General features: G+C 47.9%; 1 protein-coding gene across 2 annotated transcripts in view; it reads left to right on the forward strand.

Annotated features, from left to right (window-relative positions):
- The first annotated feature begins 11,671 nt into the window (after positions 1-11,671).
- Positions 11,672-23,082, forward strand: part of GRIK5 (glutamate ionotropic receptor kainate type subunit 5) — an 86,920-nt gene continuing 75,509 nt past the window's right edge. For both annotated transcript variants that reach the window (XM_033158320.1, XM_033158321.1), the window contains exon 1: positions 11,672-11,768. The gene's annotated coding sequence lies outside the window, so the exon portion shown is untranslated. The remainder of the gene's footprint in view (positions 11,769-23,082) is intronic.

Here is a 23,082-nt window from a genome sequence, read left to right on the forward strand (position 1 = left end):
TCTTGATGCCACCACATACAGTTGTCCCCCACTAATTAAATAAGCAGGAATAGCTAACCTGTTGCCTTCCTGATAGGGCTGGATGCCATTTCCTAGAGGCCATGCGGGCTGGGTCTTCTGGGAGTTGTAGTCCGGCAACTTACGGAGAGCCACAGGTTCCCCACCTTCGATCTAAAGCATTACTTGGATTATCTGTCATTTAAAAGTTGCAGCAGTAGCAGAGTAAAAAGTTTTGACAAGTCTAGAGGATAGTGCGAAGTCTTTCTTCTTTCCAGGCAGGACTTCCCCGTTAAGGTTAATTCTAGCCTGGTGAGGAATTTCCCCTCTGGAATGTGTCCCTTTGTTAGTGGGAGTCTGTAGAGCATGGGACTCTTCATTTCAGGGTTGTGGGTTCCAGTCCCATACTGGGCAAAAGATTCCTGCATTGCAGGGGGCTGGACTAGATGTCCCATGTGGTCCTTTCCAACTCTACAATTCTATGATTCTATCGGTGGATGGATATGAGAGTGAGAGATCCCCTATCAGACCTTTTTTGGTCAGAGGCTGCAATTTTGCATCACGTCCACTAGGTGGGGAAGTTTTTAAGAATTGCCTTGCTGAATTTGACCAAAGGTACATTTGGCCCAGCAATCTGTCTCCCAGAGCAGACAGCCAGATGCCACAGGAGGGGTCGCAAGCATGGCACAGCGGAGGTGAGCCTCTGACAATCAGGGGAATTGTAGCATCTCTGAATGTGAAGGCTTCAGTTTAAGCTTTCAATACATACCATGAGCCCCTTGATACTTGGAAGGCTCGATTGCTTGGAAAGGAAGCTGCTGAAACACAAAAAATACATATTGAGTCACAAAGTCAGGATGCGGTGCGGTGGAGGTAGAGAGACCTAGTTGGATTTGGACAGAGGTGGTCACTCACCCAAGTGGAAGCAAGAAGAACATTTTGATTAGAAGATAAATTAATTGGGTCCCCATAAATGCCAACTGAGAAGAGCTACCTAAAATTCCACCCCTGGACTAACAGAAGCACCAGGTCCCTTAAAATATAAGCTATGGACATTTTCAGGATCCAGTTGGGAGACAGCTTGCTGCAGGTTGTATCACTCAAGCTTGTGGGCTTTCAACACTACAGGTAAAACCAAGCTAAGGGTTTCTTCTTTCCTCCTTGCTGTGCTTCCCTCTGCTTTCTTCACCCTTGTAGGCAAAGTAGAGCATCCTCTTGGATCCTCATCCTCTCCAGGTAGGGCTGGGAGAGACCCATGCCTCAAAGCCTGCAGAAACCAACACCTCTCAGCACAGACAATGCTGAGCTTGATGGATCGGTGGTTTGACTTGGCAAAAGGCAGCTTCTGGCTTTCCTAACAATTTATGCAAGCGATTCCTAGCTGCTGCTCCTTTTTCAGGCTGCCCGGGGGACTTTGGAGCAGGTGGCTTTTCTCCCCCTTATACCCACATAATCACACATGGAGTCTGTGCAGATGGAAGGAAAAGAGTTCCCGGCTCTGGCGGGGTGTTTGATGCCATTGGGCTTCCCTCAGCATCTTTTCTCTAGCTTGCTCCTTACCTCCTGTTCCTCGCTGGCCAAGGAGCTGGCCTTGGTGCTGAGGACACCAGCTGTGAAGGCTCAGTCACTGAAATGCACATCAGATGAGAGAACATTTGCCTTTGTGCTCTCATGGACACGCTTTCCATTCTCCCAGGGCCGCAGAGCAGTTTCTCCTGTGTGTTTTGATGAGGCGCTTTCAGTGGTGTCACGACAGCTTGAGGAAGGATCCCGTTCTGGTCATTTCTCTCTTTCCGCCTGGCTGCAACGTGGCTGCTATTCCCTAGGCACGGCTGTGTCCTTAATACCTCTCTGTTTCTACCTCTGGCATGTTAAGGCACCTTCCGGTTGAGCAGCACGTACGTTGAAGATGGGCTAATGCAATATTAAGCACGGAGGGAGGAGCCATTATTCTGTGATTCGAGATATGGGAGTTGGTCTGTTGTTGTTTTAATGGCTAGGTGTGTGTGCATTTTCCCAGAGTAAAAGCTTCCAATTTATACATGGCGCTCCTGTGGAAATAACTTCTCTGTTAGCTTTTGTGAAGCTCCCCAAGTTATTGAGTAGGAGCATCTTTTCAGGAGTGAGGACTCATGGCAGGGGCACTGAAAGAAATGGTCTGTTGAACTTCAGAGTAATTTTATTTTCTTGTATTTTTTCTTTCACGCCTGCCTTTTTTATGGGGGGGGGATGTTGCAGGGTTGCAGGAACTGGAGCAGGAGGGGGGCGGGTTAAAGCAAGGTGACATTCCATTGTTGAATCGGAACATTTTCCTATGCAGATACGGTTAATTTGCATCAGAAAGTGTTCAGCTTGCATTAGAACATTTTCCAATGCCCTAGAGAGTGATCTAATTTGGCACGCTTAATTTACTTGTATTTAGTAAACAAAGCTATAATCTTTGAAATTTCCTGATACTTTATTGGCAATTGACACCCAATTATCATTACTAATGAACTTATGAGATGGTGGTTTTTCTATGAAAAACCACATCACTGTAGAATTTCTAGCAAATATTTTTTTGTGGTTTCCCCCAAAATCTGTTATCTGATTATACTGTTCTCCACAGTTATACATCACAGTTATACACTCTACAAGCAAATCATCCTTGGAAGGAGGAAAACCTAGAGCAGTGCTTTTCACACAGAGATGCACTGGGTACCCTCCTGAGTGACTGGTGCATTGAATGGCCCATTTGCTCCTGATACATGACTGGGCAGGAAGTTCACCATGAGTGAAAGGTAATGGGGAAAGCCAGAATTGTCACAAGGTCACCATATCATGCAGGGAGTCAACAGGCAATGATTTGCTGTGGATAAATTATCTGGATTGCTATTAATTACAGTGGTACCTCGACTTACGAATTTAATCCATTCCAAATACACATTCATAGGTCGAAAAAAGCGATTTCCCCATAGGAATGCATTGGAAACGAAAAAATTCGGAAAAATTCGTAAGTCGAGTAAACCGCATCTAAAATTCGTAAGTCGAGTAAACCCCATCTGAAACCGCCAATGGCTGTTCTTCAGATGTCGATAAATTCGTAGGCGTGCGGGCACTTTTTTCATTCGTAAGTCGAAAAATTCGTGTTGAGTAATTCGTAAGTCGAGGTACCACTGTAATTAATTCCCCCCCTTGATGCACAAGTTGTGAAAACTGCTCTGAATAGTCCACGAAAACGGTAACTGGATTTAATGAAGTGTCCATGGGTCACCCCTCTTCTCCCCGCCCTAATGGTTACAGGGGCAATGTGGTAGTCTTCAACCTTTTCACATATGACCTACCTTTGACTTCAACTGGCAACAAACGACTGGGCTGTGTTTCTGCCCTTTCTCTTTGCATGGCTCAGCATATTTGGATTAGCTCTTTTTTCCTTGTCTCCAAAGATCTGCGGCAACACGAGAACAGGCCTTTCCAATGGTGCCTCCTTGCTTATAGAATCCCAGGGGAGGCTCGCCTGGCACCATCATTGCATATCTTAGGTGCCAGACAAAAACATTCCTTTTTAATCAGGTCTTTGGCTTTTATCTGCCTGTGGCCTTTTTTCTTGGGTGGGAGGTTTTACTGTAGATCCATCACTTGGATCATTTTTGTCGCTCTTTTCTGAACCTTTCCCAACTCTTCAATATCCTTTTTGAGATGAGGCGACCAGAACAGCATGCAATCTTATTCCAAATGTGGTTGCACCATAGATCAACACCTCCCAGAGATGGTCCTCTCCCTCCCTGACTTACCGGTACATCGCTGGTTTTCTCTTTCAAAACTGATCTGCCCTGCACCAAACAGGCCACAAACTTTAAAAAAACACAAACCCATACATATTTGCACACGTGGAGCAGGGACCGCCAACCCTCCTGTTTCTGCTCCAGGGCTGTCTCTGTGCCTGGAATTGGAGATGGCAGCTTCCAACCCTGCTTTGGAACTCAACCCAGACAAGTTGCAGCAGGAAGACCGGGCAGTGCTGAGGATGATGGGGACGGAAGCTGGCAGCAAGGAAGGCAAGGAAGAAGAAAGGAATGGGAATGAGTTGAAACTGTTTTTTCAGTCTTCCCTACGAAGTCCTTTCAATGCATGGGAAGATATGGAGTAGTTACAAGGAATGTATCCATCCAAGATACAGTGGTACCTTGGTTCTCGGAACGGCTTGGCTCCTGAATGCCGCAAACCCGGAAATGAGTGTTCCAGTTTGTGAACATTTTTCAGAAGCCAAGCATCCGACACAGCTTCCAATTGAGTGCAGGAAGTTTCTGCATCCAATTGGAAGCCGCGTCTTGGTTTTCAAACCGTTTCAGGAGTCGAATGGACTTCCGGAACGGATTAAGTCTGAGAACCAAGGTACCACTACACAAGAGTAAGGGAGATGGATCTGCACTCAAACGGAGCTCATTGGAGCCAGGAGGGTTGCAGGATTCTTCCCCTAGCTCTGGGTAGAGAGAGGTAGAGGAGATTAAAACAGGAGGCATGGGAACTGTAGTTTTCCCTTCACAGAGCTACAATTAACCAGCATGCTTAACAAACTACACTTCCCAGGATTCATGTGCTTTAAATGTGCACTGTGTGTTTTGTGTGTCTCCTGGAGCCTTCCCCAAGCAGATTTGAAAACACGAGGGAGGAAAGGAAAGTAGGAAGGGAACGCAAGCTACCAGTAATATGGAGCGGAACAATTGAGGTATGGTGTGGATCTGCCAACCTTTTGCTGCTATGCACAATAAGCAACCAGCAACCCACTACTGTGGTACCTCGGGTTAAGAACTTAATTCGTTCTGGAGGTCTGTTCTTAACCTGAAACTGTTCTTAACCTGAAGCACCACTTTAGCTAATAGGGCCTCCCACTGCCTCCATGCCGCCGCCGCCCGATTTCTGTTCTCATCCTGAAGCAAAGTTCTTAACCCGAGGTACTATTTCTGGGTTAGTGGAGTCTGTAACCTGAAGCGTCTGTAACCCGAGGTACCACTGTATGCCTAAATAAGACAGTCTATTGGTACGGGGAGTTCTCGGGTCCCCCTGCACCTTGCACTTAATTCCTTTCTACCCGAAGCTGCCTATACCAGTTGTAGGGCCAGCTTGCGCATTAAACAGCTTCAAACCAAGATGTGGCCCTTGATTGCTCAGCAAGGAGTCATGGTCATTCTTGATCCTTGGATCAATGCTCCTGTGTTATGCAGGTGTTTGCTGCATCCGCACCTTGCAGTTTCAGGTGCACGTGTTAAAACATTTGCAACTGAAGTGTAGCTAGCTACCTGTTGTTAGGTACAAAGTACCAACGTAAAACTTGAATGCTACTGCACACTTCAGGTACTTCAAAATAATCTGCCCCAGCAGTTGGCATAGATGACCAGCCTTCGATTAGAGCAGTGCTTTCCAAACTTTTCAGGTTGGCGACACACTTTTTAGACATGCATGATTTCGCAATGCAGTAATTCAGTTTTACAGTACTAGCAAATCGGAGCTTAAACTAACCCCTTTCCAGCTCGGGAGGAGCATGGGGAGCGTTTGAGCGACACACACACTGCAGCCGACACAGTGATGTGTCACGACACACAGGAAAGCTCTGAATTAGAGCATCAGACGGAGACCAGGTTGTGGGGCAGGGAGAGAGACTTACCTAAAAATCTCTATACAGGCATTGAGCAATCCCCAGTCATCTCCACGCAGGCATTGAGCAATCCCCAGTCTATCTCATAGGGTTGTTGTTGTGAGGGTACAGGGGAAAATATCGTTTGTACCATCCAGGGCATTTTGGAGGAAAGGTGGCGTAGAACTGCAGTTATGTAAGAAAGTCCAAACCAGTCACATTTGACTTTTTTAAAAAAATCTTTCTTCTTTTGAACAAAAAACAACCAATAAATAAGAGGACAGGTAATAAGGAAACTGGAAGGGAAAGTCAAGAGGGTTCTGGAGTGAGCTGTATGGCTAAAACAAAATGAGGTTGGGGAAGAACCCCAAAAGAATCTCTCCAAACTCAGTAACGGGCATTAAAATCCAAGATGCAGCTGGGGGTAAGTAAATGTAAACGATGCACATTAGGGCAATAAGAAACCCAACTTTGCCGATTTGCTCGTAGGGTCTGAACTGGTGGTGAGCAATTGGCGGAGAGATCTCAGGGTTGCAGTGGCAGCATGTTGAAGGTGTCGACCCAGCGTGCAGCAGCTGCGAAGAGTAAATTCTATTGTAGGGCTTGTTAGGAAAGGGATTGAAAATAAAATTGCCTATATTATACAAAATCTGTGGTGCAGCTGCACTTGGAATCCCGTGAACGGTTTTGGTTGCCATGCCTCAAAAACTACATTGGCTCGGAAAGCGGTAACCGGAACGATCACGGACGTGGATCAACTCCCTTATAATACTGGGGATTATTTTTATTATTTTTATTATTTTGATTGAGGAAAAAAAAGCAAGTAAGATGGGGAAGGTGCAGAGAGAATGTGTTGAGAGAAGTCTCTTATAATAACTGAGGGCCATCTCATGAAGCCGAATGTTGGGAAATTCGGCTTACACAAGGGAAATGAATTACTCGTACAGCACATAGTTAAAAACTGGGGGATTTGCTCCCACACAATAGAGCGCTGGCTACCAACTTGCATGGCTTTAAGAGGAGATTGGACAAATTAATGATAGCTATGATACTCTCCATTGCAGCTATGGTTTACCTTCCACTGTCGGAGCCAATGTGCCTCTGAATACCAGTTTCTGGGAACTGCTGGTCCTGCACTCATGTCCTGCTTGCAGGCCTCCCATAGACATCTACTTGCCCACTGTAAGAACAGGATACTCAAATATCTGGGCCTTTGGTCTGATCCACTAGGCATTTGGGGAGCCAGGCAAGGTCTACCCTGTTTCAGTTGGCATTTGTGCTTTAACTTGGTCACGTTTACCAGTTCGTTAATTTCCTTTTGTATTTTATGTTTCAGATCTAGCCCTGCAATATCTGAATTACAGCTTTTACGGCTCTTGTTCTTTCATTCTGCTAGCCTGAGTTTGGCTGCCGCTATCTGTTTTGTCACTTGCATTTTCATATCACATTATATTTTTATGATGTGCTACTGTTTGTCAAGCCACCTTGAGTGCAATTTGTAGAAAGGCAGCACAAAATAAATAAATTAAAGCAACTCTCTCTCTCTCTCTCTCTCTCTCACACACACACACACACACACACACACACACACACGAGGCCACCAGACCAGAATCAAGCTTTCGAGCTGCAAGCAATTCTGGTTGAACATTTCAGTACAGAATTTATCGAAGGAGGCGGAAGCTCCATTGAGGAACCGCCGATTTCATTTCTGGTCCCTTGTGAAAGTGACGCATGTATGTAGAAGGAAATGGGGAGAGACCAGTAGAAGAAATGAGGATAAAGGGTTTGGAATGCAGAACGGGCTGGAAGAGAGTGAAGGTAAAAAGAGAGTGGTACATTTAGGGGGGGTGGGGGGAGATTAAGACGGTGGGATAAGCATCTTCAGATATGTAAGAGTCTGCCAGTTACAGAAATTCTCTCTTGCTGCCACTGATGTTTTTGCAATTTTGATTCGTCGTATTCCATTCTTATTTACCCTACAGTGGGAGTGGGGAACCTTTTCCCCCTGTTGAGGACTGCTTCTCCATGGGGACAATCTGTTGGAGGCTACATGCCAACTGTGGGCACGACCCCTTTCTTTCCCTCTTTCTTCCTCCCATTTATCTCACATTCCGCCCTCCACTTTCTCCTAACTGAACTGATGGCTTCGCAAGCCCCCCTACTTGCCTGTTTAAATTTACAGGTGTCTCCTAGGAATTCCGGGGAGGGGGCAGGGGCAGGGAGGACCTACAAAACTCCAACCCTTTTGGATGGCAGCCCTACAAGAAATATGCAAAATAACTACACAGGTATTAGAAGCCACCCCAGAACCAACAGGTGAAATAATCGATGATAACACTGGGCACTGGATATAGGGCATAACATTGAATCGGCAGCATGGGAAAGGTTATGGGATGTTGATTTGAAATTTACAGCGTGCTATGTGATAAAAGAAAATTATATGAAAATGATGTATAGATGGTATCTGACTCCTAGTAAATTAGCAAAAATATATACCGGTAAGTCGGAACAGGATACCTGTTGGAAATGTAAAGAGAAGGTGTGTAATTTTTATTCCATATGTGGTGGTCATGTAAGGTAGCAAAATCTTTCTGGAAAATGATTTATAATGAATTGGGGGGGAATGTTGAAGATAACATTTGTTTTTAAAAACCCCAGAAGCATTTCTTTTAGGAATACTTGGTGGAGAAGTATCTAAAGAATAGGGGAAAAAATTATTTATGTATGCTACTACAGATGCCCAAATGATTTATTATGCCCAGAGATGGAAAGAAGAAACATTTCCGACAAAGGAGGACTGGCAAACAAAATTGATGGAATACACAGAGATGGCTAAGCTTATGGGAAGAATAAGAAACCAAGAAGATAGACTTTTAAAAACAGAATGGGAAAATTTATTGATTAATTGAAAATACAATGTAAACAACTTAAAATATTAGCAGGACTGACATTAAGGTTGCCATATTCTTAAAAGTGAAAATCCAGACAAAGGTGTTGAGCTTTTTTTGAGAACATCTCCCTCCCAAAATATGTTTTTGGGCTTTTCTTGATTTTTTTTAACCCTTAAAAAAATAAATCACTCTACGTATGTTTGGGTTTTCCCAGTTTCTTCAGCTACCCAGACACTATTTTGCAGTCTGATTCCTGGATGTGTCCAGGAAAACCCAGACTCATGCAGTAAGAACTCATGCAGTAAGAAATAATAAAACGAGAACATAAGAGAAAATTCATAAATAGGTTTGAATTGGATATGCTGTAGTAAAAAATATATATAAACTAAGTAAATGGAGAAAGGAGGGGAGGGAAGTTGAAAGAAATGTAGACTAACTTTGTTGGGATTTTTGCTTAAAATATTTGTAAAATGTGAACATGACAAATGAACCGGCCCTACTGAATATTTTCCAATACAGGAATGCTCACTCACACTATAAAGAGCTTATAACCCACCTACTCTCAGCAGCCAGAAGCATCATAGCTAGACCCTGGAGAGACCTGTTGGATTTATGGACCGCTCTGCCACAAGGTACTGTAATGGTAAATGCCTTTCATTTGCACAGATTCATGGCGAACGATCCTTTTGCCATTCAGTGGCCGGAAGGCATAATGGCTAAATGGAAACTCTTAAGTTCATGGCAGTACACAATGGGAGAAAGGCTTTATTGCCAAGGATGGGGGAGCTGTGAGCCTCTCAGTCCTGTTGGCATCCCAGTTCCCAACAAATCCCAGCCGGAACAGCCAGTGGGCAGGAATGGTAAGCTTTAAATGTATGGGGCGGGTGTGACCTAGGATGGAGAATATAGGTGCAAGAATGCAAAGAAAGCAGCTTACTGTACAAAGGCAATATTTGCATTCATAGTTTTAACCCCCCGTTGCCTCTGGCCCCTTGCCCACCACTGGCACGTGGCCCCTGGAAAGTTGCCCATAAGGGAATGTGGCCCTCAAGCTGACAAAGATTCCTCACCATGCTATGACAGTTTTTTGCGGGGGGGGGGAGAGCATGATGTGCCAACCAGTGTCTGCATGCATTCCTTTTACCAAGTTGTGTTTTCTTTTCTGTCTCCTCATTTGGATAAGACTTCTGTTTTCTGAAGTAAGAAAACTTGCCTCTAGTAGCTTCCTTGACTCCACTGGTTAACCACACTGGCATCCTCTTGGCCCTTTTTGGTACCTTCTAGCAGAGCTTCTCTTACTGTTGTGGTTTTGAATCATCATGTCAAGCATTCTGGAGAGATTTGATCCTCTTGACTCCTCTTTTTGAAGTCAAATGTGACTCTCTTGGCAATGGTCTGTTGAAGAAATCTAATGAAAAATAAAAACCTACTACAGTATCTAGTTTGGAAAAGAGTCTGTCCATTTGTTCCCGATAGGTTCCAGCTGCTTCTGGAGATATCACTGCCAAACATGGCACCAGGGTTCCTGAGGTGGGAACAGTGGAACTCATCAACGTTGGATGCCAGCTGCCATTTTGAACCAAGATGGCGGACCAGAATGTGACTTTGGTGTGACTTTACACAATCTTTGGCGCAAGGGGTCCAAACTAAAACAAAAAACGCTATCCATTAAAAAAACAACAACCCCTCAACCTTCTTTGGTTTCTAAACATAATTGTTTAGTGCCGGTAACTCCCAACCTAGTTAAAAAAAAAAAAAAGATGTTGATGATGCAAGGCGGTGGTAAAAGGAGAGGCAATTTGCACATGCTCAGAGGCACTCTTGCTATGTGCAATCCTCCCCGCCCTAAAGCTGAGCGTCGGTGTGTGTGTGTGTGGGGGGGAAACAGGTGTCTGGGTACACATCGAAGCTTAGGTTCACAGATGCGCGCGCGCAATCCCGCTCCTCGCAGGCCGCCGGAGTGAGTCCGGATTGCAGCGAGCCTCATCAAGATTCTGTGCGCGCCGGCGAAGCGCTGCAGCGCATGCCAATGCGCCTCTCTCCTCTCCCTCCTCCGACGCCGACGCCGCGCTCCCCTCCCCAAGTCAACCACCCCCTCCCAGCAGTGGGAGCCTGATGAGAGGGAGAGAGAGAAAGGCAGTGCTGCCGCCGGCCAACGCCCCTCCCAGCCTCGACACCCCCAAAGGGACACCCCCCCCCAGCTTAGCCACCTCCGCTTCCGCGCATCGCCCACCCCCTCTCTCCACGGGGGTGTAGCTGGATAACGGGAGGGCGGAAGAAGAAGGGAGAAGGAAAGAGCGTTTTGGCTGCTGCGGCTTTGGCAGCCAACAGATCGCAGCCTCTGGCCTCCCCCGCCTGGCTTTGGGGGGTGGGTTGTAACGGGGGGGGGGAGGAGGTTGCCAGCCGGAGAGATCTCGTTCCTCCCCATCACCACCCCCCAGGAGGATCATCCAGACGTGGACCGCGGATCTTCGCCCCTCCACTTCTCTTGCCTCCGCCGCCGCCGCCGAATGATTGAAGAATCGTAGAGAGAGAGAGAGAGAAGGGGGGGGGGGCGCTGCGTCTCTCCCACCCAATTTGCAGAAGGAGGCTCGACGTTTGCTCCCAGAATCCGGAGTTGGGGGGGGGGGGTTGAGCCAGAAGACAGCGTTCGATTACAGAGGAGGGGGTCCGGGAAGGGGGTCCTACCCCCCCACCCCCCGAAAAGGGGGGTGCTGCATCCTGGAGAGACGGACATGGGGAGTTTCCTATTTTATGGGCAGTTCTCCCCCCCTGGACAGGAGGGGGCCTGCGAGGCTTTGACTCCTGAGACATCTGATTAGCCCCCCCCTTCCTCCAACAACCCCACACGACCCTGAACTTGCTGTGCACCGCGGTTTGGCTGCAAGGGGCTGGGGGGGGGCAGGCCCCCTGGGAGCAAAGGACCCCTCTTGTCTCACTCTCTCTCCCCCTCCCCACAACCCACCCATTTTCTTCTCTTGAGCCTTGCGGTACTGGGGCTGCTTGCTGGATGGAGAGGTGATCCGAGAGTTCTCCAAGGATACTCCGTGGAAGGGAGATTCTGAGGGAGCCGAGAGGAGAGAGTACGCTTTTATTTTCCAGAGAAATATATATTTATATATATATATTAAAGAAAGGGGTGGGGGAGAACGGCACCGCGGTTGCCTCTCCCCAAGGAAGACTACAGAGAAAAGTGGGCCTCCCCGCTCTCGAAGAGGGGGGAGCTGCAAGGAGACAGAGGCCGGGGGGCGCAGTTCACGGATTCCGTAAGTGGGGAGCACTTCGTTCTTACATTTCTTGGGGGGGATGTGGGGTGGGTGAAAGAGGGTGCCTCTGTGTTTGTTGTCCCCCTTTCCTCGCTTGGATGTGGCCTCCGTCCAAGGGCCCTACAGGCATATGTGAGGGTGATGGGGGGAAATTGGTGGGTCTTGGGGGGGGGCAGGGATCAGAAGAGGGTGTTTGGATTTGAGGCTGGTGGGGCGGTGGGTTGCCTTTCAGTTGCTGTGTTTGGGCTGAGTGGTTGGGTGGCTCGACGGAGACTTACGACGTAGAAGGTGGCGGAACTGGGTGAAATGGGTTTTTGGGGTGAGTGGGTGGGTTTCGTGGAGCAGGCTGGGGAGATGCCACACGGAGATGCAGTTTATCTTCCCATCTGCCCACCCTCCTGCACCATCCACCGCTTGCCATAGATCATGTCTCCCCCCCCCCTCATCTCACCTCACATCCCATCTCCCCACAACCCCCCCCCAATGAATTATTATATTTGAGCCTCACGCTCACAGTTGCTTCAGAAAAAGACTTATTTACAGCAGCCGAATACCCCAGGGCTTCCCCCTCCCCACTGCCTCTCCCTCGTCTTCCTAGGCTTTCTGGCTCCCTCAATCTAGGCCAGAGAGCTCTTTCGGTCCCCCAGTTGGCCTAGGTTGTTTCTGTTAGCCAGGCCCATCAGCCGAGTCCACAGCCCTCCCTTCTCCTTTAATGGATGGGATGGCGCAGGTGGGTGCAACTGAGATGGGTGGTGGTGGCATCAGACCAATCCAGGGGCTTTTCCAGCCCTGTAGGCAAGGCCGACAGACTCTCGGTTGGAGAGCAGAGATCTGGGGATAGATAGCCAAGGAACACATGTGTTGGAGATGGGTTTAAGCCTGCGCACGTTTCTAGCCCACATTGTGTATGTGTTCATCTTTTGTGGCATATTGGTGGTCTAAGTGGGGGGGGGGGAAGGAAGGGCCAACTCTGATTCAGGATACAAAGGCCCAGTTGCCTCTAGGTCTAGGGCTAGGCCATTCTTACTTGTCACGGACTGCACAAAGTCTGCCTGCACAAGTTTCCTTCACTCCCTGTAGAATTTTTAAGAAACACATCTCTCATTCTGGCACTTTTCCTGGCTCTTCTGCAAACCTCTCTTTGTGTGTCAGCACAAAACCATCAGAAGCTTCCCAGCTTTGCCCACCATGCATCGCTCTTGCAATCCTTACAACAGCCCTGAAAGGTAGGCCTCTGTTGCCATGATTTCTAGGTCCATTGTTCTCAAGTTAGACCTCAGGTCCACATACATTCCCTGCTCTGTTTCCAGCTCCTTCCCCCCACAATGCCATTCACTCCTTGTTTCCTTCATCCCTAGGGAGTTCTCCTGAGGACTCTCCATCTTCTGACGTCTTCTTTTGCATCCTCTCAAGCCTCTTTGTCACAGTCCCAATCCTTCTGCCTGGGACACCTGCTTAGGCAACTCTCGGGTTCACCCCCCCTCATTCCACAACACCGGATATTCTCCCTGGTATCTTCAGCTCCCCCTCCCCAGGCTCCCACAACCCCACCTTCCTCTCCAAATCTCCCCCATGCAAAACAGGCGGAAGGCTTTTGAGACGTACGAAGTGGCCCGCCATCAGGCCAGGCTATTTGTCCACCTAACCCAGTGCTGTCTGCTCTGACTGGCAGTCGCACTCTCGTGTCTCAGGCAGAGGTCTTTCCCACCGTGGGCTGCCCGATCCCTTTCTAACTGGAGATATAGGGGATTGAACCCCTGGACCTTGTTTCTGTAGAGCACTGAGTTATGGTCCCACCCTCAAGCTCCCATCCAACATTGATCTCCCTGTTGTGCTTGGGTCCCTCCTTGCAGGCTTCCCACTGGGACACCTGGTTGGCCGCTGTGGGGACAGGGTGCCTGATCCTGCAGGGATCTTCTTGCATTGTTCCTTACAAACCCACCTACATGTCTGGAAGCAGCAATGACCATGGATGGAGTATCATTAACAAATGTGTGGAAGAGGGAAATTCAGCAACTTTTCTGACCCGCTTGTTGAAATTCTCTCTCTCGCACAACTGCTGTAGGTACAGTTGGGAACCTTCTCCTCCTCTGTCCATCCTAATAGGGGCCCCCTTTCTTCCCAATCTCCCATCTACACCTCTCCCCAAACCAAACCATTAGGAAGCACCCCCAGTGACCTCTCTCATGTCATCAGTTAGCTTGCATACCTGCCTTGTATCTCACTATTGGAAACTCCTGCATAAGCTCCCTGCTTCCTCCTCCAGCCATGGCCATGTTTCCTTTATCCAGGATGCACCTCCTTGCTCCTAACCCAACCTGCTTGGTTGGTTCTTTGTTGTCATCTCAGCCTGCCTCCATTCTCCCATCTCCAATCTGCCCCTGCCCCTATGCAAGCCACTATCTTCTCCTCCTGTGGTGCCCTTTGCTCTTCCCCCTTCATACTTCCATCCTCCTTGTTTGCTCCTTGGATGTAACCCTTGCCTCTTTCACTGTGTGTGATGATGTGACCTCTCTCTCTCTCTCTCACACCTAATTCCCTCCCTTCCTTTGAATCTCACACCGAACACCCTTTGCTTTCCATTAAGAGCCGGCTCTACCATTGCTTAGCAGGGTGAATTGGCCCAACTCAGGTAGCAAATTTATTTGGTGGAGGTTGGTGGGAAGAGCAGCAAATTGTTAACGACTAAGTTGGTGCCCACCATAGTGGGCCCTAAAAGTCAACCGATGAGGCTTCCTTATTCGGATCTCATCCGGCTTCCACACGGTGCCCTGTGCCCTGCTTACTTCCCTCTTTTCCTTCTCTCCAATGCCCGCCTCCTCCTCCTCTCCTGACCAGCTGGGAATCTTGGAACCCTTGTGCCCTATTTCCACCCGGTTTCCTCCCCGTCGGAGCCTCCGAGCCCCTGCCCCTTTCTGTCTTGGGTGCGCAGCAGCCTTGCCGAGCAGCTGTTGAGGCCGCGGGTGGCGGTTGGTGAGGAGAGCGGTAGCGCTCTGCCCCTGCCAGCCCCAGTTAGCATCTCCCCACCCCGCTGGCAGCTTCACCAAGCTCCGTGGCAAGAGACGGAAACGGATCCGAGACAGGGACCCAATTGCTGTGACAGCCACAGCAGATTTGCCGAGGCCTGGGTGTCGCAGCCCTCCTGGGGCTTCGGTGGAGTGCGGGGGGGGGGGGGAATGGGGTGGGGGGGCAAAGGAGGTGCATGGGTTTGTGTCTCTCTGTGTGTTTAACGTCTCTCTGTGTGGCTCAGGAAGCGAAAGAGAAAGGATAGTGGCATTTCTGGGTGCCAGGGAGCTCACAAAGGTCTCATTTCCTCATCCAAGCTTTCGTTGCTCTGTTTGCTGGGAGCTGTTTTATTCAGGGGGAGTTTCCCTGGGGAAGAAGGGATGAGAAGTAGTAAGGGAAATGCAAGCGTCTGAGGCCGGAGGGTGCCAGCGTTGAGCTCTGGGTCCTCGGCAACAACTTGGCTGTTTGTTTGCAGTCTGTTGTGGCACCTGCTTAGGAAATGTGCACGTTTCGTGGCCTGGCTGTCTCCATGACTGCATTCACATGCTCCGTTTGAAGGACCATAAACTGTCATGGCTTCCCCCAAAGAATTATGGGAGCTTCAGGTCCCAGAGTGGAATAATGATCATTCCCTCTTCACAGGGAACTCTGGGGGTTGTAGCTCTGTAGGGCAGTCTCCCGACAACTCTTAGCACCCTTAACAAACTACAGCTCCCAGAATTCATTGGGAGGGGGAGCCACAACTGTTTAAAGTAATACCACAGTGGTAAAAATGTTTGGTGTGACCATGGTTCAAGAGTTGGAATCCTTAATGGAGATAAGTCTTTCCCCCAGTGTAGGACTGGAGTGTGGAAACTCTGGCCCTCCAGAGATGCTGCTGGACTACAACTCCCATCATCCCCAGCCGCTGTGGCCAATGCCACCTGTGAGGCCACAGCATTCCCCACTCTTCTCCGTGGGTCTAGGCTGGGCCTGCGGGATTTGTGACTCTACAGTTCACTAGCAGCGGAGAAACAACTCTGCTTTGCTTTCTGCCCAAGATTGCACAGGTGGGGCAGTGTTGTTGAGCAGCAACAAATCAGGGGGTGGGGGCTGCAATTCAGCTTGGTGGGTCATGTTAGGAAGGCACAGCTGGTGGGCACAGGGATGCGCATGACGTTGGACACTGGTGGCGATTTTAGGACCCGCCACAATAGGAGATCAACATGTGCGCTGTGCTGTGAAAATGATCCAGAACATCTCCCTGGAATGCTACGTGGGGTCCACTTCCACCTCCTTCTGAATCCCTATTCCCAGACCGCATGTTTGTATCCGAGAAGTTTTTGGCTTAACCCCTCAGCCCCCGTCGCAAAAATACCAAAGTCTAAGCACTGACATCTGCATGGGGCACTGTTTATCCCTTGTTATTCTTGTCCCTCTCTTTTTGTTTTGTCTCCCACAGCCAACATTTAGACTGTAAGCTGCTTGGGGCACAGACTGATCTGCCTGCTGCCCTCAAGTACATTGATGGTTCTAGAGAGGAATAATAATAATAATAATAATAATAATAATAATAATAATAATAATAACAACAACAACAACAACAACAACAACAACAACAACAACAACAATAAAGAATACCATTACAATTTGGGTGCATGGGGACTGCTTTTCATTGGTTCCCTGCCTTTGGCAAATTCATTGGGTGTAGGCCTGTTCTGTTTTTGTTTAATTCTGCCATTGCTTTATCCCTGTGTTGGCACCATAAGCTTGGGGGGGGGGTGTCTTTGGGCACGACATCCCCAGTTATTCCTCTTAATTTGAAAGCGTTTGAGGCATGCAGTTGTACTCTGTTTCTGTCCTGCTGAGAATAAGCCTAACTCCTTTTCTTCTTACACATGCAGTAAAATGTGTTGGGAATGAGGTGGTAGAGTCCTTGAATGGGAGAGGACTTTACCACTTCAGGCTGCAGGTAGCAATTGCTTCCCTAAATGGTGGGGAAATTCCCTACCAAAAAATCCCCAAAACCCTAAAGCAAAACACCAGATTGCTCAATTTAATAAGCCTTAACAGTTTAAATGATTCAGTTACAGGTAGGTAGCCATGTTGGTCTGCCATAGTCAAAACAAAATAAAAAATAAAAAAATCCTTCCAGTAGCACCTTAGAGACCAACTAAGTTTGTTCTTGGTATGAGCTTTCGTGTGCATGCACACTTCTTCAGATACATGAAGAAGTGTGCAGTTTAAAAGATGTGAGGTAAGTTTTCCCCAACCTGATTTCCTCCAACCATCCCCTGCCAGCGTAGCTGAGAGTTGTAGTCCAAAACTCCCAGAAGTTGGGGAAGGCTAAGTAGGAGTTCAGAAATGTAACATTTCTATGCACTGATAAAGAAAATTCAGACTTAACAAGTGGAAAATCTAGAGTGGTGGTCTTCAGCTTCTCCAGACTCGAAGCCCACCCGCTTTCCCACATTCTCTTTTGATTTATACTTACTATAATATGCTAATGAGGCATAGTATTGAATCTTAAAATGGGAATTCACAGAGCAATGGACACAGTGGCATCTTAGCATTACTACTAAATGAAAACCAGCAAGAAATTAACTTCCCCCTGATTCCAACCCTATTGCAGGAAGTGGAGTGAGGCTGATGTTTTTATCTCTGCTTCTTCTACCCTCAAACATTTCTTTGATGAAAATAGGGACATCCTATTCAGTTGTTGTTGTTGTTGTTGGGCTGCCTTCAGATGTCTTCTACAGGGATATCTCCTTGGCTTGGAGGTTGCATAACTCCATACCCTCCAACGTTTCTCCGATGAAAATAGGGGTGTCCTAAAGAAAAGCGGGACGTTCCGGGATCAAATCGGAAAACCGGATGGATTCTGTAAATCCTGGTCTGTCCCTGGAAAATAGGGACACTTGGAGGGTCTGTAAATTCTCATATCCTGCAGCTAGACTTCTGTGGTCACCTCCTGGGTCCCCCTGTTGCTGCCATGATGTCAACTGCTGGGCAACCAAGCTACCTGCAGAAGGAGACACTTCGGCATTCCAACCCCCAAAGCACTTCCATTCTGGGAGAAGTCTAGAAAGCCGTCGAGACAGACTGGAAAGCAAGCAGAATGTCCCTTGCTCCATAGAAAAGCTCCCGCAATAAAGACGTAGCTCTAGGAAGGTGGGGCAAGTTGTTGGCCAGAAATGCTGTTTTTATTGGGGGGGAAAGGATCTTGACTATCTCTTGACCCATTGCGAAACTGAGTGTCTTGTCTGAAGAAGATGCTCTAGCCCAGAAACTGCATGAAATGCTCCTTTGGTTTGGTCAGCCTTAGCTTGGAGTCCAACATGGCAGCATCAGCCATTGCCTTGACCCATCTGGGATGGCCACACTTCCTCCCTGTGGGTCCTGAACTACTGGTGGAAGACCTCTGATACTGAACAGAACAATCCATCAATTTATTGCAGGCAGTACATCAAACACTTTAAAAAGCATGCTGTGCAGGGAAATCTCACAGCAACACAGGTTGAGAACGGTTGTATAAAGCTTCGATAATGCTGAGTGAGGCCCTGAAGATTGTTCTTCCAGGTTCAGGCGTGAATTTGCTCACTTCTTCTCACTGCTACAGATAGTAAGCAACACCTCTGCCAGTGATACTGTTGGGATTTTATCCTCCATTAGATATTTAACATACAATTGAACTGACCTTCCTGGTAGTTTGGTCAGCAAAAGGCCAATCCATCCATCCATCCATCCATTGATTGATTAAGCAATAAATTAATTGACTGAAGGGGAGAACCATGTATGTCACTTTGAGCTTCCTTGAAGAAAAAGGTGAGATAGAAATGGAATAAGTAAATAAGCAAGTAATATAATAAACTCTATGCTGCTGAACTCCAGCACAGGAAGTGCAGAACGGAAGGGCACAGAAAGTATTTTCTGTCTATAATATCGTGGTTATGATTTGATAGACGGGGTGAAGCAGAAGGGGAGAAACAACAACGCCATGGGGAAAAGGGGTTGGAAGTCGACAAAAATAAGAGAAAAGTTGAAATTGTGTTTTGGCTGTATATGCTAAAAATACTGAAAATTAATCAAATATAAAGGGAGGAAGGGAGGGAGGGAGGAAGGGAAAGAAAGAAAGTTCTTTATCACTAGGGAGGTGAAATCCCTGTCAAACTTCATGTGCCCCCCCCCCAAGCTATGAGACGGTGGATTGGAAATAGTGGAGGGTTTAAGGTACATGTTTACTTCCTGCAGTGGTGGTTTTGCAGTATACCATGGAAAACGAGAGGGCCGGCTGGTCATTTTGGGATATGGTAGTTCTTACTGCCTGATTTGCCAAGATGCAGCCTGTAGAACAGGATTGTGCTCAGATGGCATATTGAGCCGGGCATGCAGACTGGAGCAGATCATGCGTTGATGCTTGCTTGAAGACTTGCGTGTGATTTCTTGGTTTCTAACATTTATTTTCCCCTCGGGGGCAGTGGCTGGATGTAGTGGAATTGATGGGTGCTGCCGCCTTGATGCTGCGAAGCTTCCGGAGAAGGGAGTTGTCATAGAGAGCTCTGGGCTTCCTTTTAAAATACTGTATCTGTGGCAGAGGAAATCAGATTGCATTTTTCCAGTACTGGCATTTTTAGGGTGCCAACTTGACTTGCAACAGGGCTAGTTTTTTTTAATACCAGGCATCCGTGCTTGGACTGGAATATTTGTTTAAAGAGAGAGCTTCAGCGCATGTGCAGAATGGCCTCTCATTGCAAACTGGCCACAGTTGAAGCATACCTGAACTTTCAAATTTTCCCTCCTTTGGCCACTTTGTCCTCTGTGCCCAACATATCAGTTGACAAGAATGCTCTGTCCCTCCTCTGCCAGCTCTAATGCAATTCCTTGTTGCCTGTGGCTACTAGGCTAGAGTGCTTCATTCATTCATTCGTTTGTTTGTGTAATATATTTATGTCTTGCCTTTCCTCCGAACTGGGATTCCTGGCGGCTTACAACATTTAAAAACGTATATATAAATTATAAAAATGCAAACTGGTTAGAAACAAAACTTAAAACACATCAGAACACATTTAGAATCAGAAACTGAAACCCAGCAGCCCTGATCCTTAGTTTCCAAAGGTCTGTCTGAACAGGAAGGATAACAAAGAGGGAGCCAGTCCAACCTCTCTTGGGAGCGAATGCTGCAGTATGGGAACGGCCACCAAAAAGCCTCATTCTCATGTCATCACCAGCCGGGCTTCTGAAGTTGATGGGACTGAGAGGAGGTTCTCACTTGGGCATCTTAGCACTAGGGCAGATTCATATAAGGAGATACAATCTTTCAGCTAGCCTGGGCCCAAGCCGTATATGCAGAACTGACCTCAAGGATTTGGCTTTCAGGCTCCCTGACCCAGTGACTGGGTAGAAACTGCTACTGTTTACAACAGGAGTTTCATTGCCATTGAGGTGGCATACCTGTGTCTCGGCTGTACCACTTCAGAATGGAAGGGAGGGCCAAGGGCTCACCCATGCTTGCCTCTTGCCCTGTTCTTTCCAGGCCCTGTTCATGCCAGGAGAAGGAAAACTGGTCCTAAACCTCTGCTGCCTTGCAGGATATCTTCGGGAGAATAAATGCCTAAGGAATAAACCCCGCACAAATCTGGAGCTTAGTCCCCTAAGACATTTGGATGTCACCTTGTATTCCTCCTTCCGGCAACTCCTGCAGCCAAGCTGGGGCTAAGTGTATTGCTCTGCTTTCCTTTGGACCCACGTCAGTGAGGCTGAGAGGGGGGTCTTGTCACCTGGGCAGCCCAGGACCTCCATGCACACTGCCCAAGCTTGCACCCCGAGTCACTTTGGCAATGCTGACGCAGAGGTTCAATTTCACCCCCGGAGGCGCACTCCATTGTCTCTCAAGACAGATGGCTGCCAACACTTTATCTTAGAATCATAGAATCATAGAGTTGGAAGAGACCACAAGGGCCATCCAGTCCAACCCCCTGCCAAGCAGGAAACACCATCAAAGCATTCCTGACAGATGGCTGTCAAGCCTCCGCTTCAAGACCTCCAAAGAAGGAGACTCCACCACACTCCTTGGTAGCAAATTTCACTGCCGAACAGCTCTTCCTGTCAGGAAGTTCTTCCTAATGTTTAGGTGGAATCTTCTTTCTTGTAGTTTGAATCCATTGCCCCGTGTCTGCTTCTCTGAAGCAGCAGAAAACAACCTTTCACCCTCCTCTATATGACATCCTTTGATATATTTGAACATGGCTATCATATCACCCCTTAACCTTCTCTTCTCCAGGCTAAACATACCCAGCTCCCTAAGCCGTTCCTCATAAGGCATCGTTTCCAGGCCTTTGACCATTTTGGTTGCCCTCCTCTGGACACGTTCCAGCTTGTCAGTATCCTTCTTGAACTGTGGTGCCCAGAACTGGACACAGTATTCCAGGTGAGGTCTGACCAGAGCAGAATATAGTGGTACTATTACTTCCCTTGATCTAGATGCTATACTCCTATTGATGCAGCCCAGAATTGCATTGGCTTTTTTAGCTGCTGCATCACACTGTTGACTCATGTCACGTTTATGGTCTACCAAGACTCCTAGATCCTTTTCACATGTACTGCTCTCAAGCCAGGTGTCACCCATCCTGTATTTGTGCCTTTCAATTTTTTTGCCCAAGTGTAGTACTTTACATTTATCCCTGTTAAAATTCATCTTGTTTGCTTTGGCCCAGTTGTCTAATCTGTTAAGGTCATTTTGAATTGTGATCCTGTCCTCAGGGGTATTAGCCACCCCTCCCATTTTGGTGTCATCTGCAAACTTGATCAGGATGCTCTGACTTAATATAAGGCAGCTTCTGTAGCTTGTGAACCCCACTTCCAAACTGAAGTGGTAAACGGGGGGGGGGATGTCTTCAAGGAAAGCATGTTTTACAGGAGTTGGGATATGAGTCTGCTTTGATCATTTGCAAGACTTCAGCCCTTCTGTAAGCGCAGGAGCTGAGGAGAGCGGCACGGACAAAGTGGTCTCGGCTGTCGCTTGATAACTGAACTCCTAGGACCGGGAGATCTTTATAAACAATGATATGTATATATACACATGCCGAGTTTGATGATCTGTCTGTTGAGCCTGTACATAAGTAAAGCCCCTGCGTTGCAGGGTGAAGGTTAAAGATGCTTGTTGGGTCTGGGAAGGGTAAAGGCCGCAGGTCTAGGAAATGAGTCCGCGCAGGGGGACGAAGCCACTACCAGCATCTCCGTAAGCTGATTATCTCCGCAGCCTTCTCCTTGCTAGGATTGCAGCTGGGAGCGCAGGAGGCCTTTGATCCCATTAAACTCTTACCAGGGCTTTGCCCACAGCTAATCGGGGACTTCCTGCTAAGAACCGCTGTAATACAACTTACCTCCTAACATTTGATGGAGGAAACGCGCCAGGTTTAGGGTCTCTTTTTCTCGCCACCAGTTCAGTATGGGCTGGGCAGGGCTGTGAGGAAAGCCTTCTAGTTTGCTGAAAAAAGGAATCTAGCTCATGACCCATAGCTGTGGCTTGCCAGGGGCTGAACCTGATGTGGTTATGTTTTGCACACACACACCCTCTCTCTCTCTCTGCAGCTGCCATGCGCCAATGTGGTGAAACGGCCCCTCGGCTGGGTAGCATAGGGAATTGGCAATGATCCAGGGGCTCTGTCCACTTCCCCGTATCGGTATAACCCCACCCATGCTTTTTATGCACCTCACTTACTTATATGGCTAAAGGTTACTTGAACCTTCTCCTTGGTGCCTGGGCATAGTTGGGCAGCTGCCCCCGCCCCGGTAAACCAAGTAAATAAATACAAAGACTTCACTAAAAGTACAAATGATCAGAAAAATTGAAATTGAAATGCTCGCTGTGGTCTCTTGGATGGTGTTGTGCTGCATTCTAGCGATGCAACTGCCAACCCGACTAAGCGACAGACAGAGCCAGAGAGAGGGTGATGACAGGTGGGTGTCCTCCCTCCCCCCAACATAAATCTTGGCTATGCCCATGCCTTGGTGTGAGGAGCAACAGGCTGAGCTCACTTATTGCAGGAGAGCATAGGGACTTGCAACGGACCACTGATACAATGTATTGTCTATGCTTGGCTAGCTGTTGCTCTTTACGGTTCTAATTTTTGTGTGTGGGGGGGGGTGTCTCTCTCAGCGCTACCTGGAATGAACCTTGACCTCCTGCATGGTGATGCTGTGTCACTGAGCTGCCCCCTTCCCTGGAGTGATAAGTAGCAACCACTTCTTTTTATTCAGGGTAACGTATTGATTAACTGGAGCATTCATAGCCTGCCCCTCCAGTGTAAATAGACCAGTCAGGGTGGCT

The sequence above is a fragment of the Lacerta agilis genome, chromosome 8 (assembly GCF_009819535.1).
Source record: "Lacerta agilis isolate rLacAgi1 chromosome 8, rLacAgi1.pri, whole genome shotgun sequence".
Classification (NCBI taxonomy): domain Eukaryota; kingdom Metazoa; phylum Chordata; class Lepidosauria; order Squamata; family Lacertidae; genus Lacerta; species Lacerta agilis.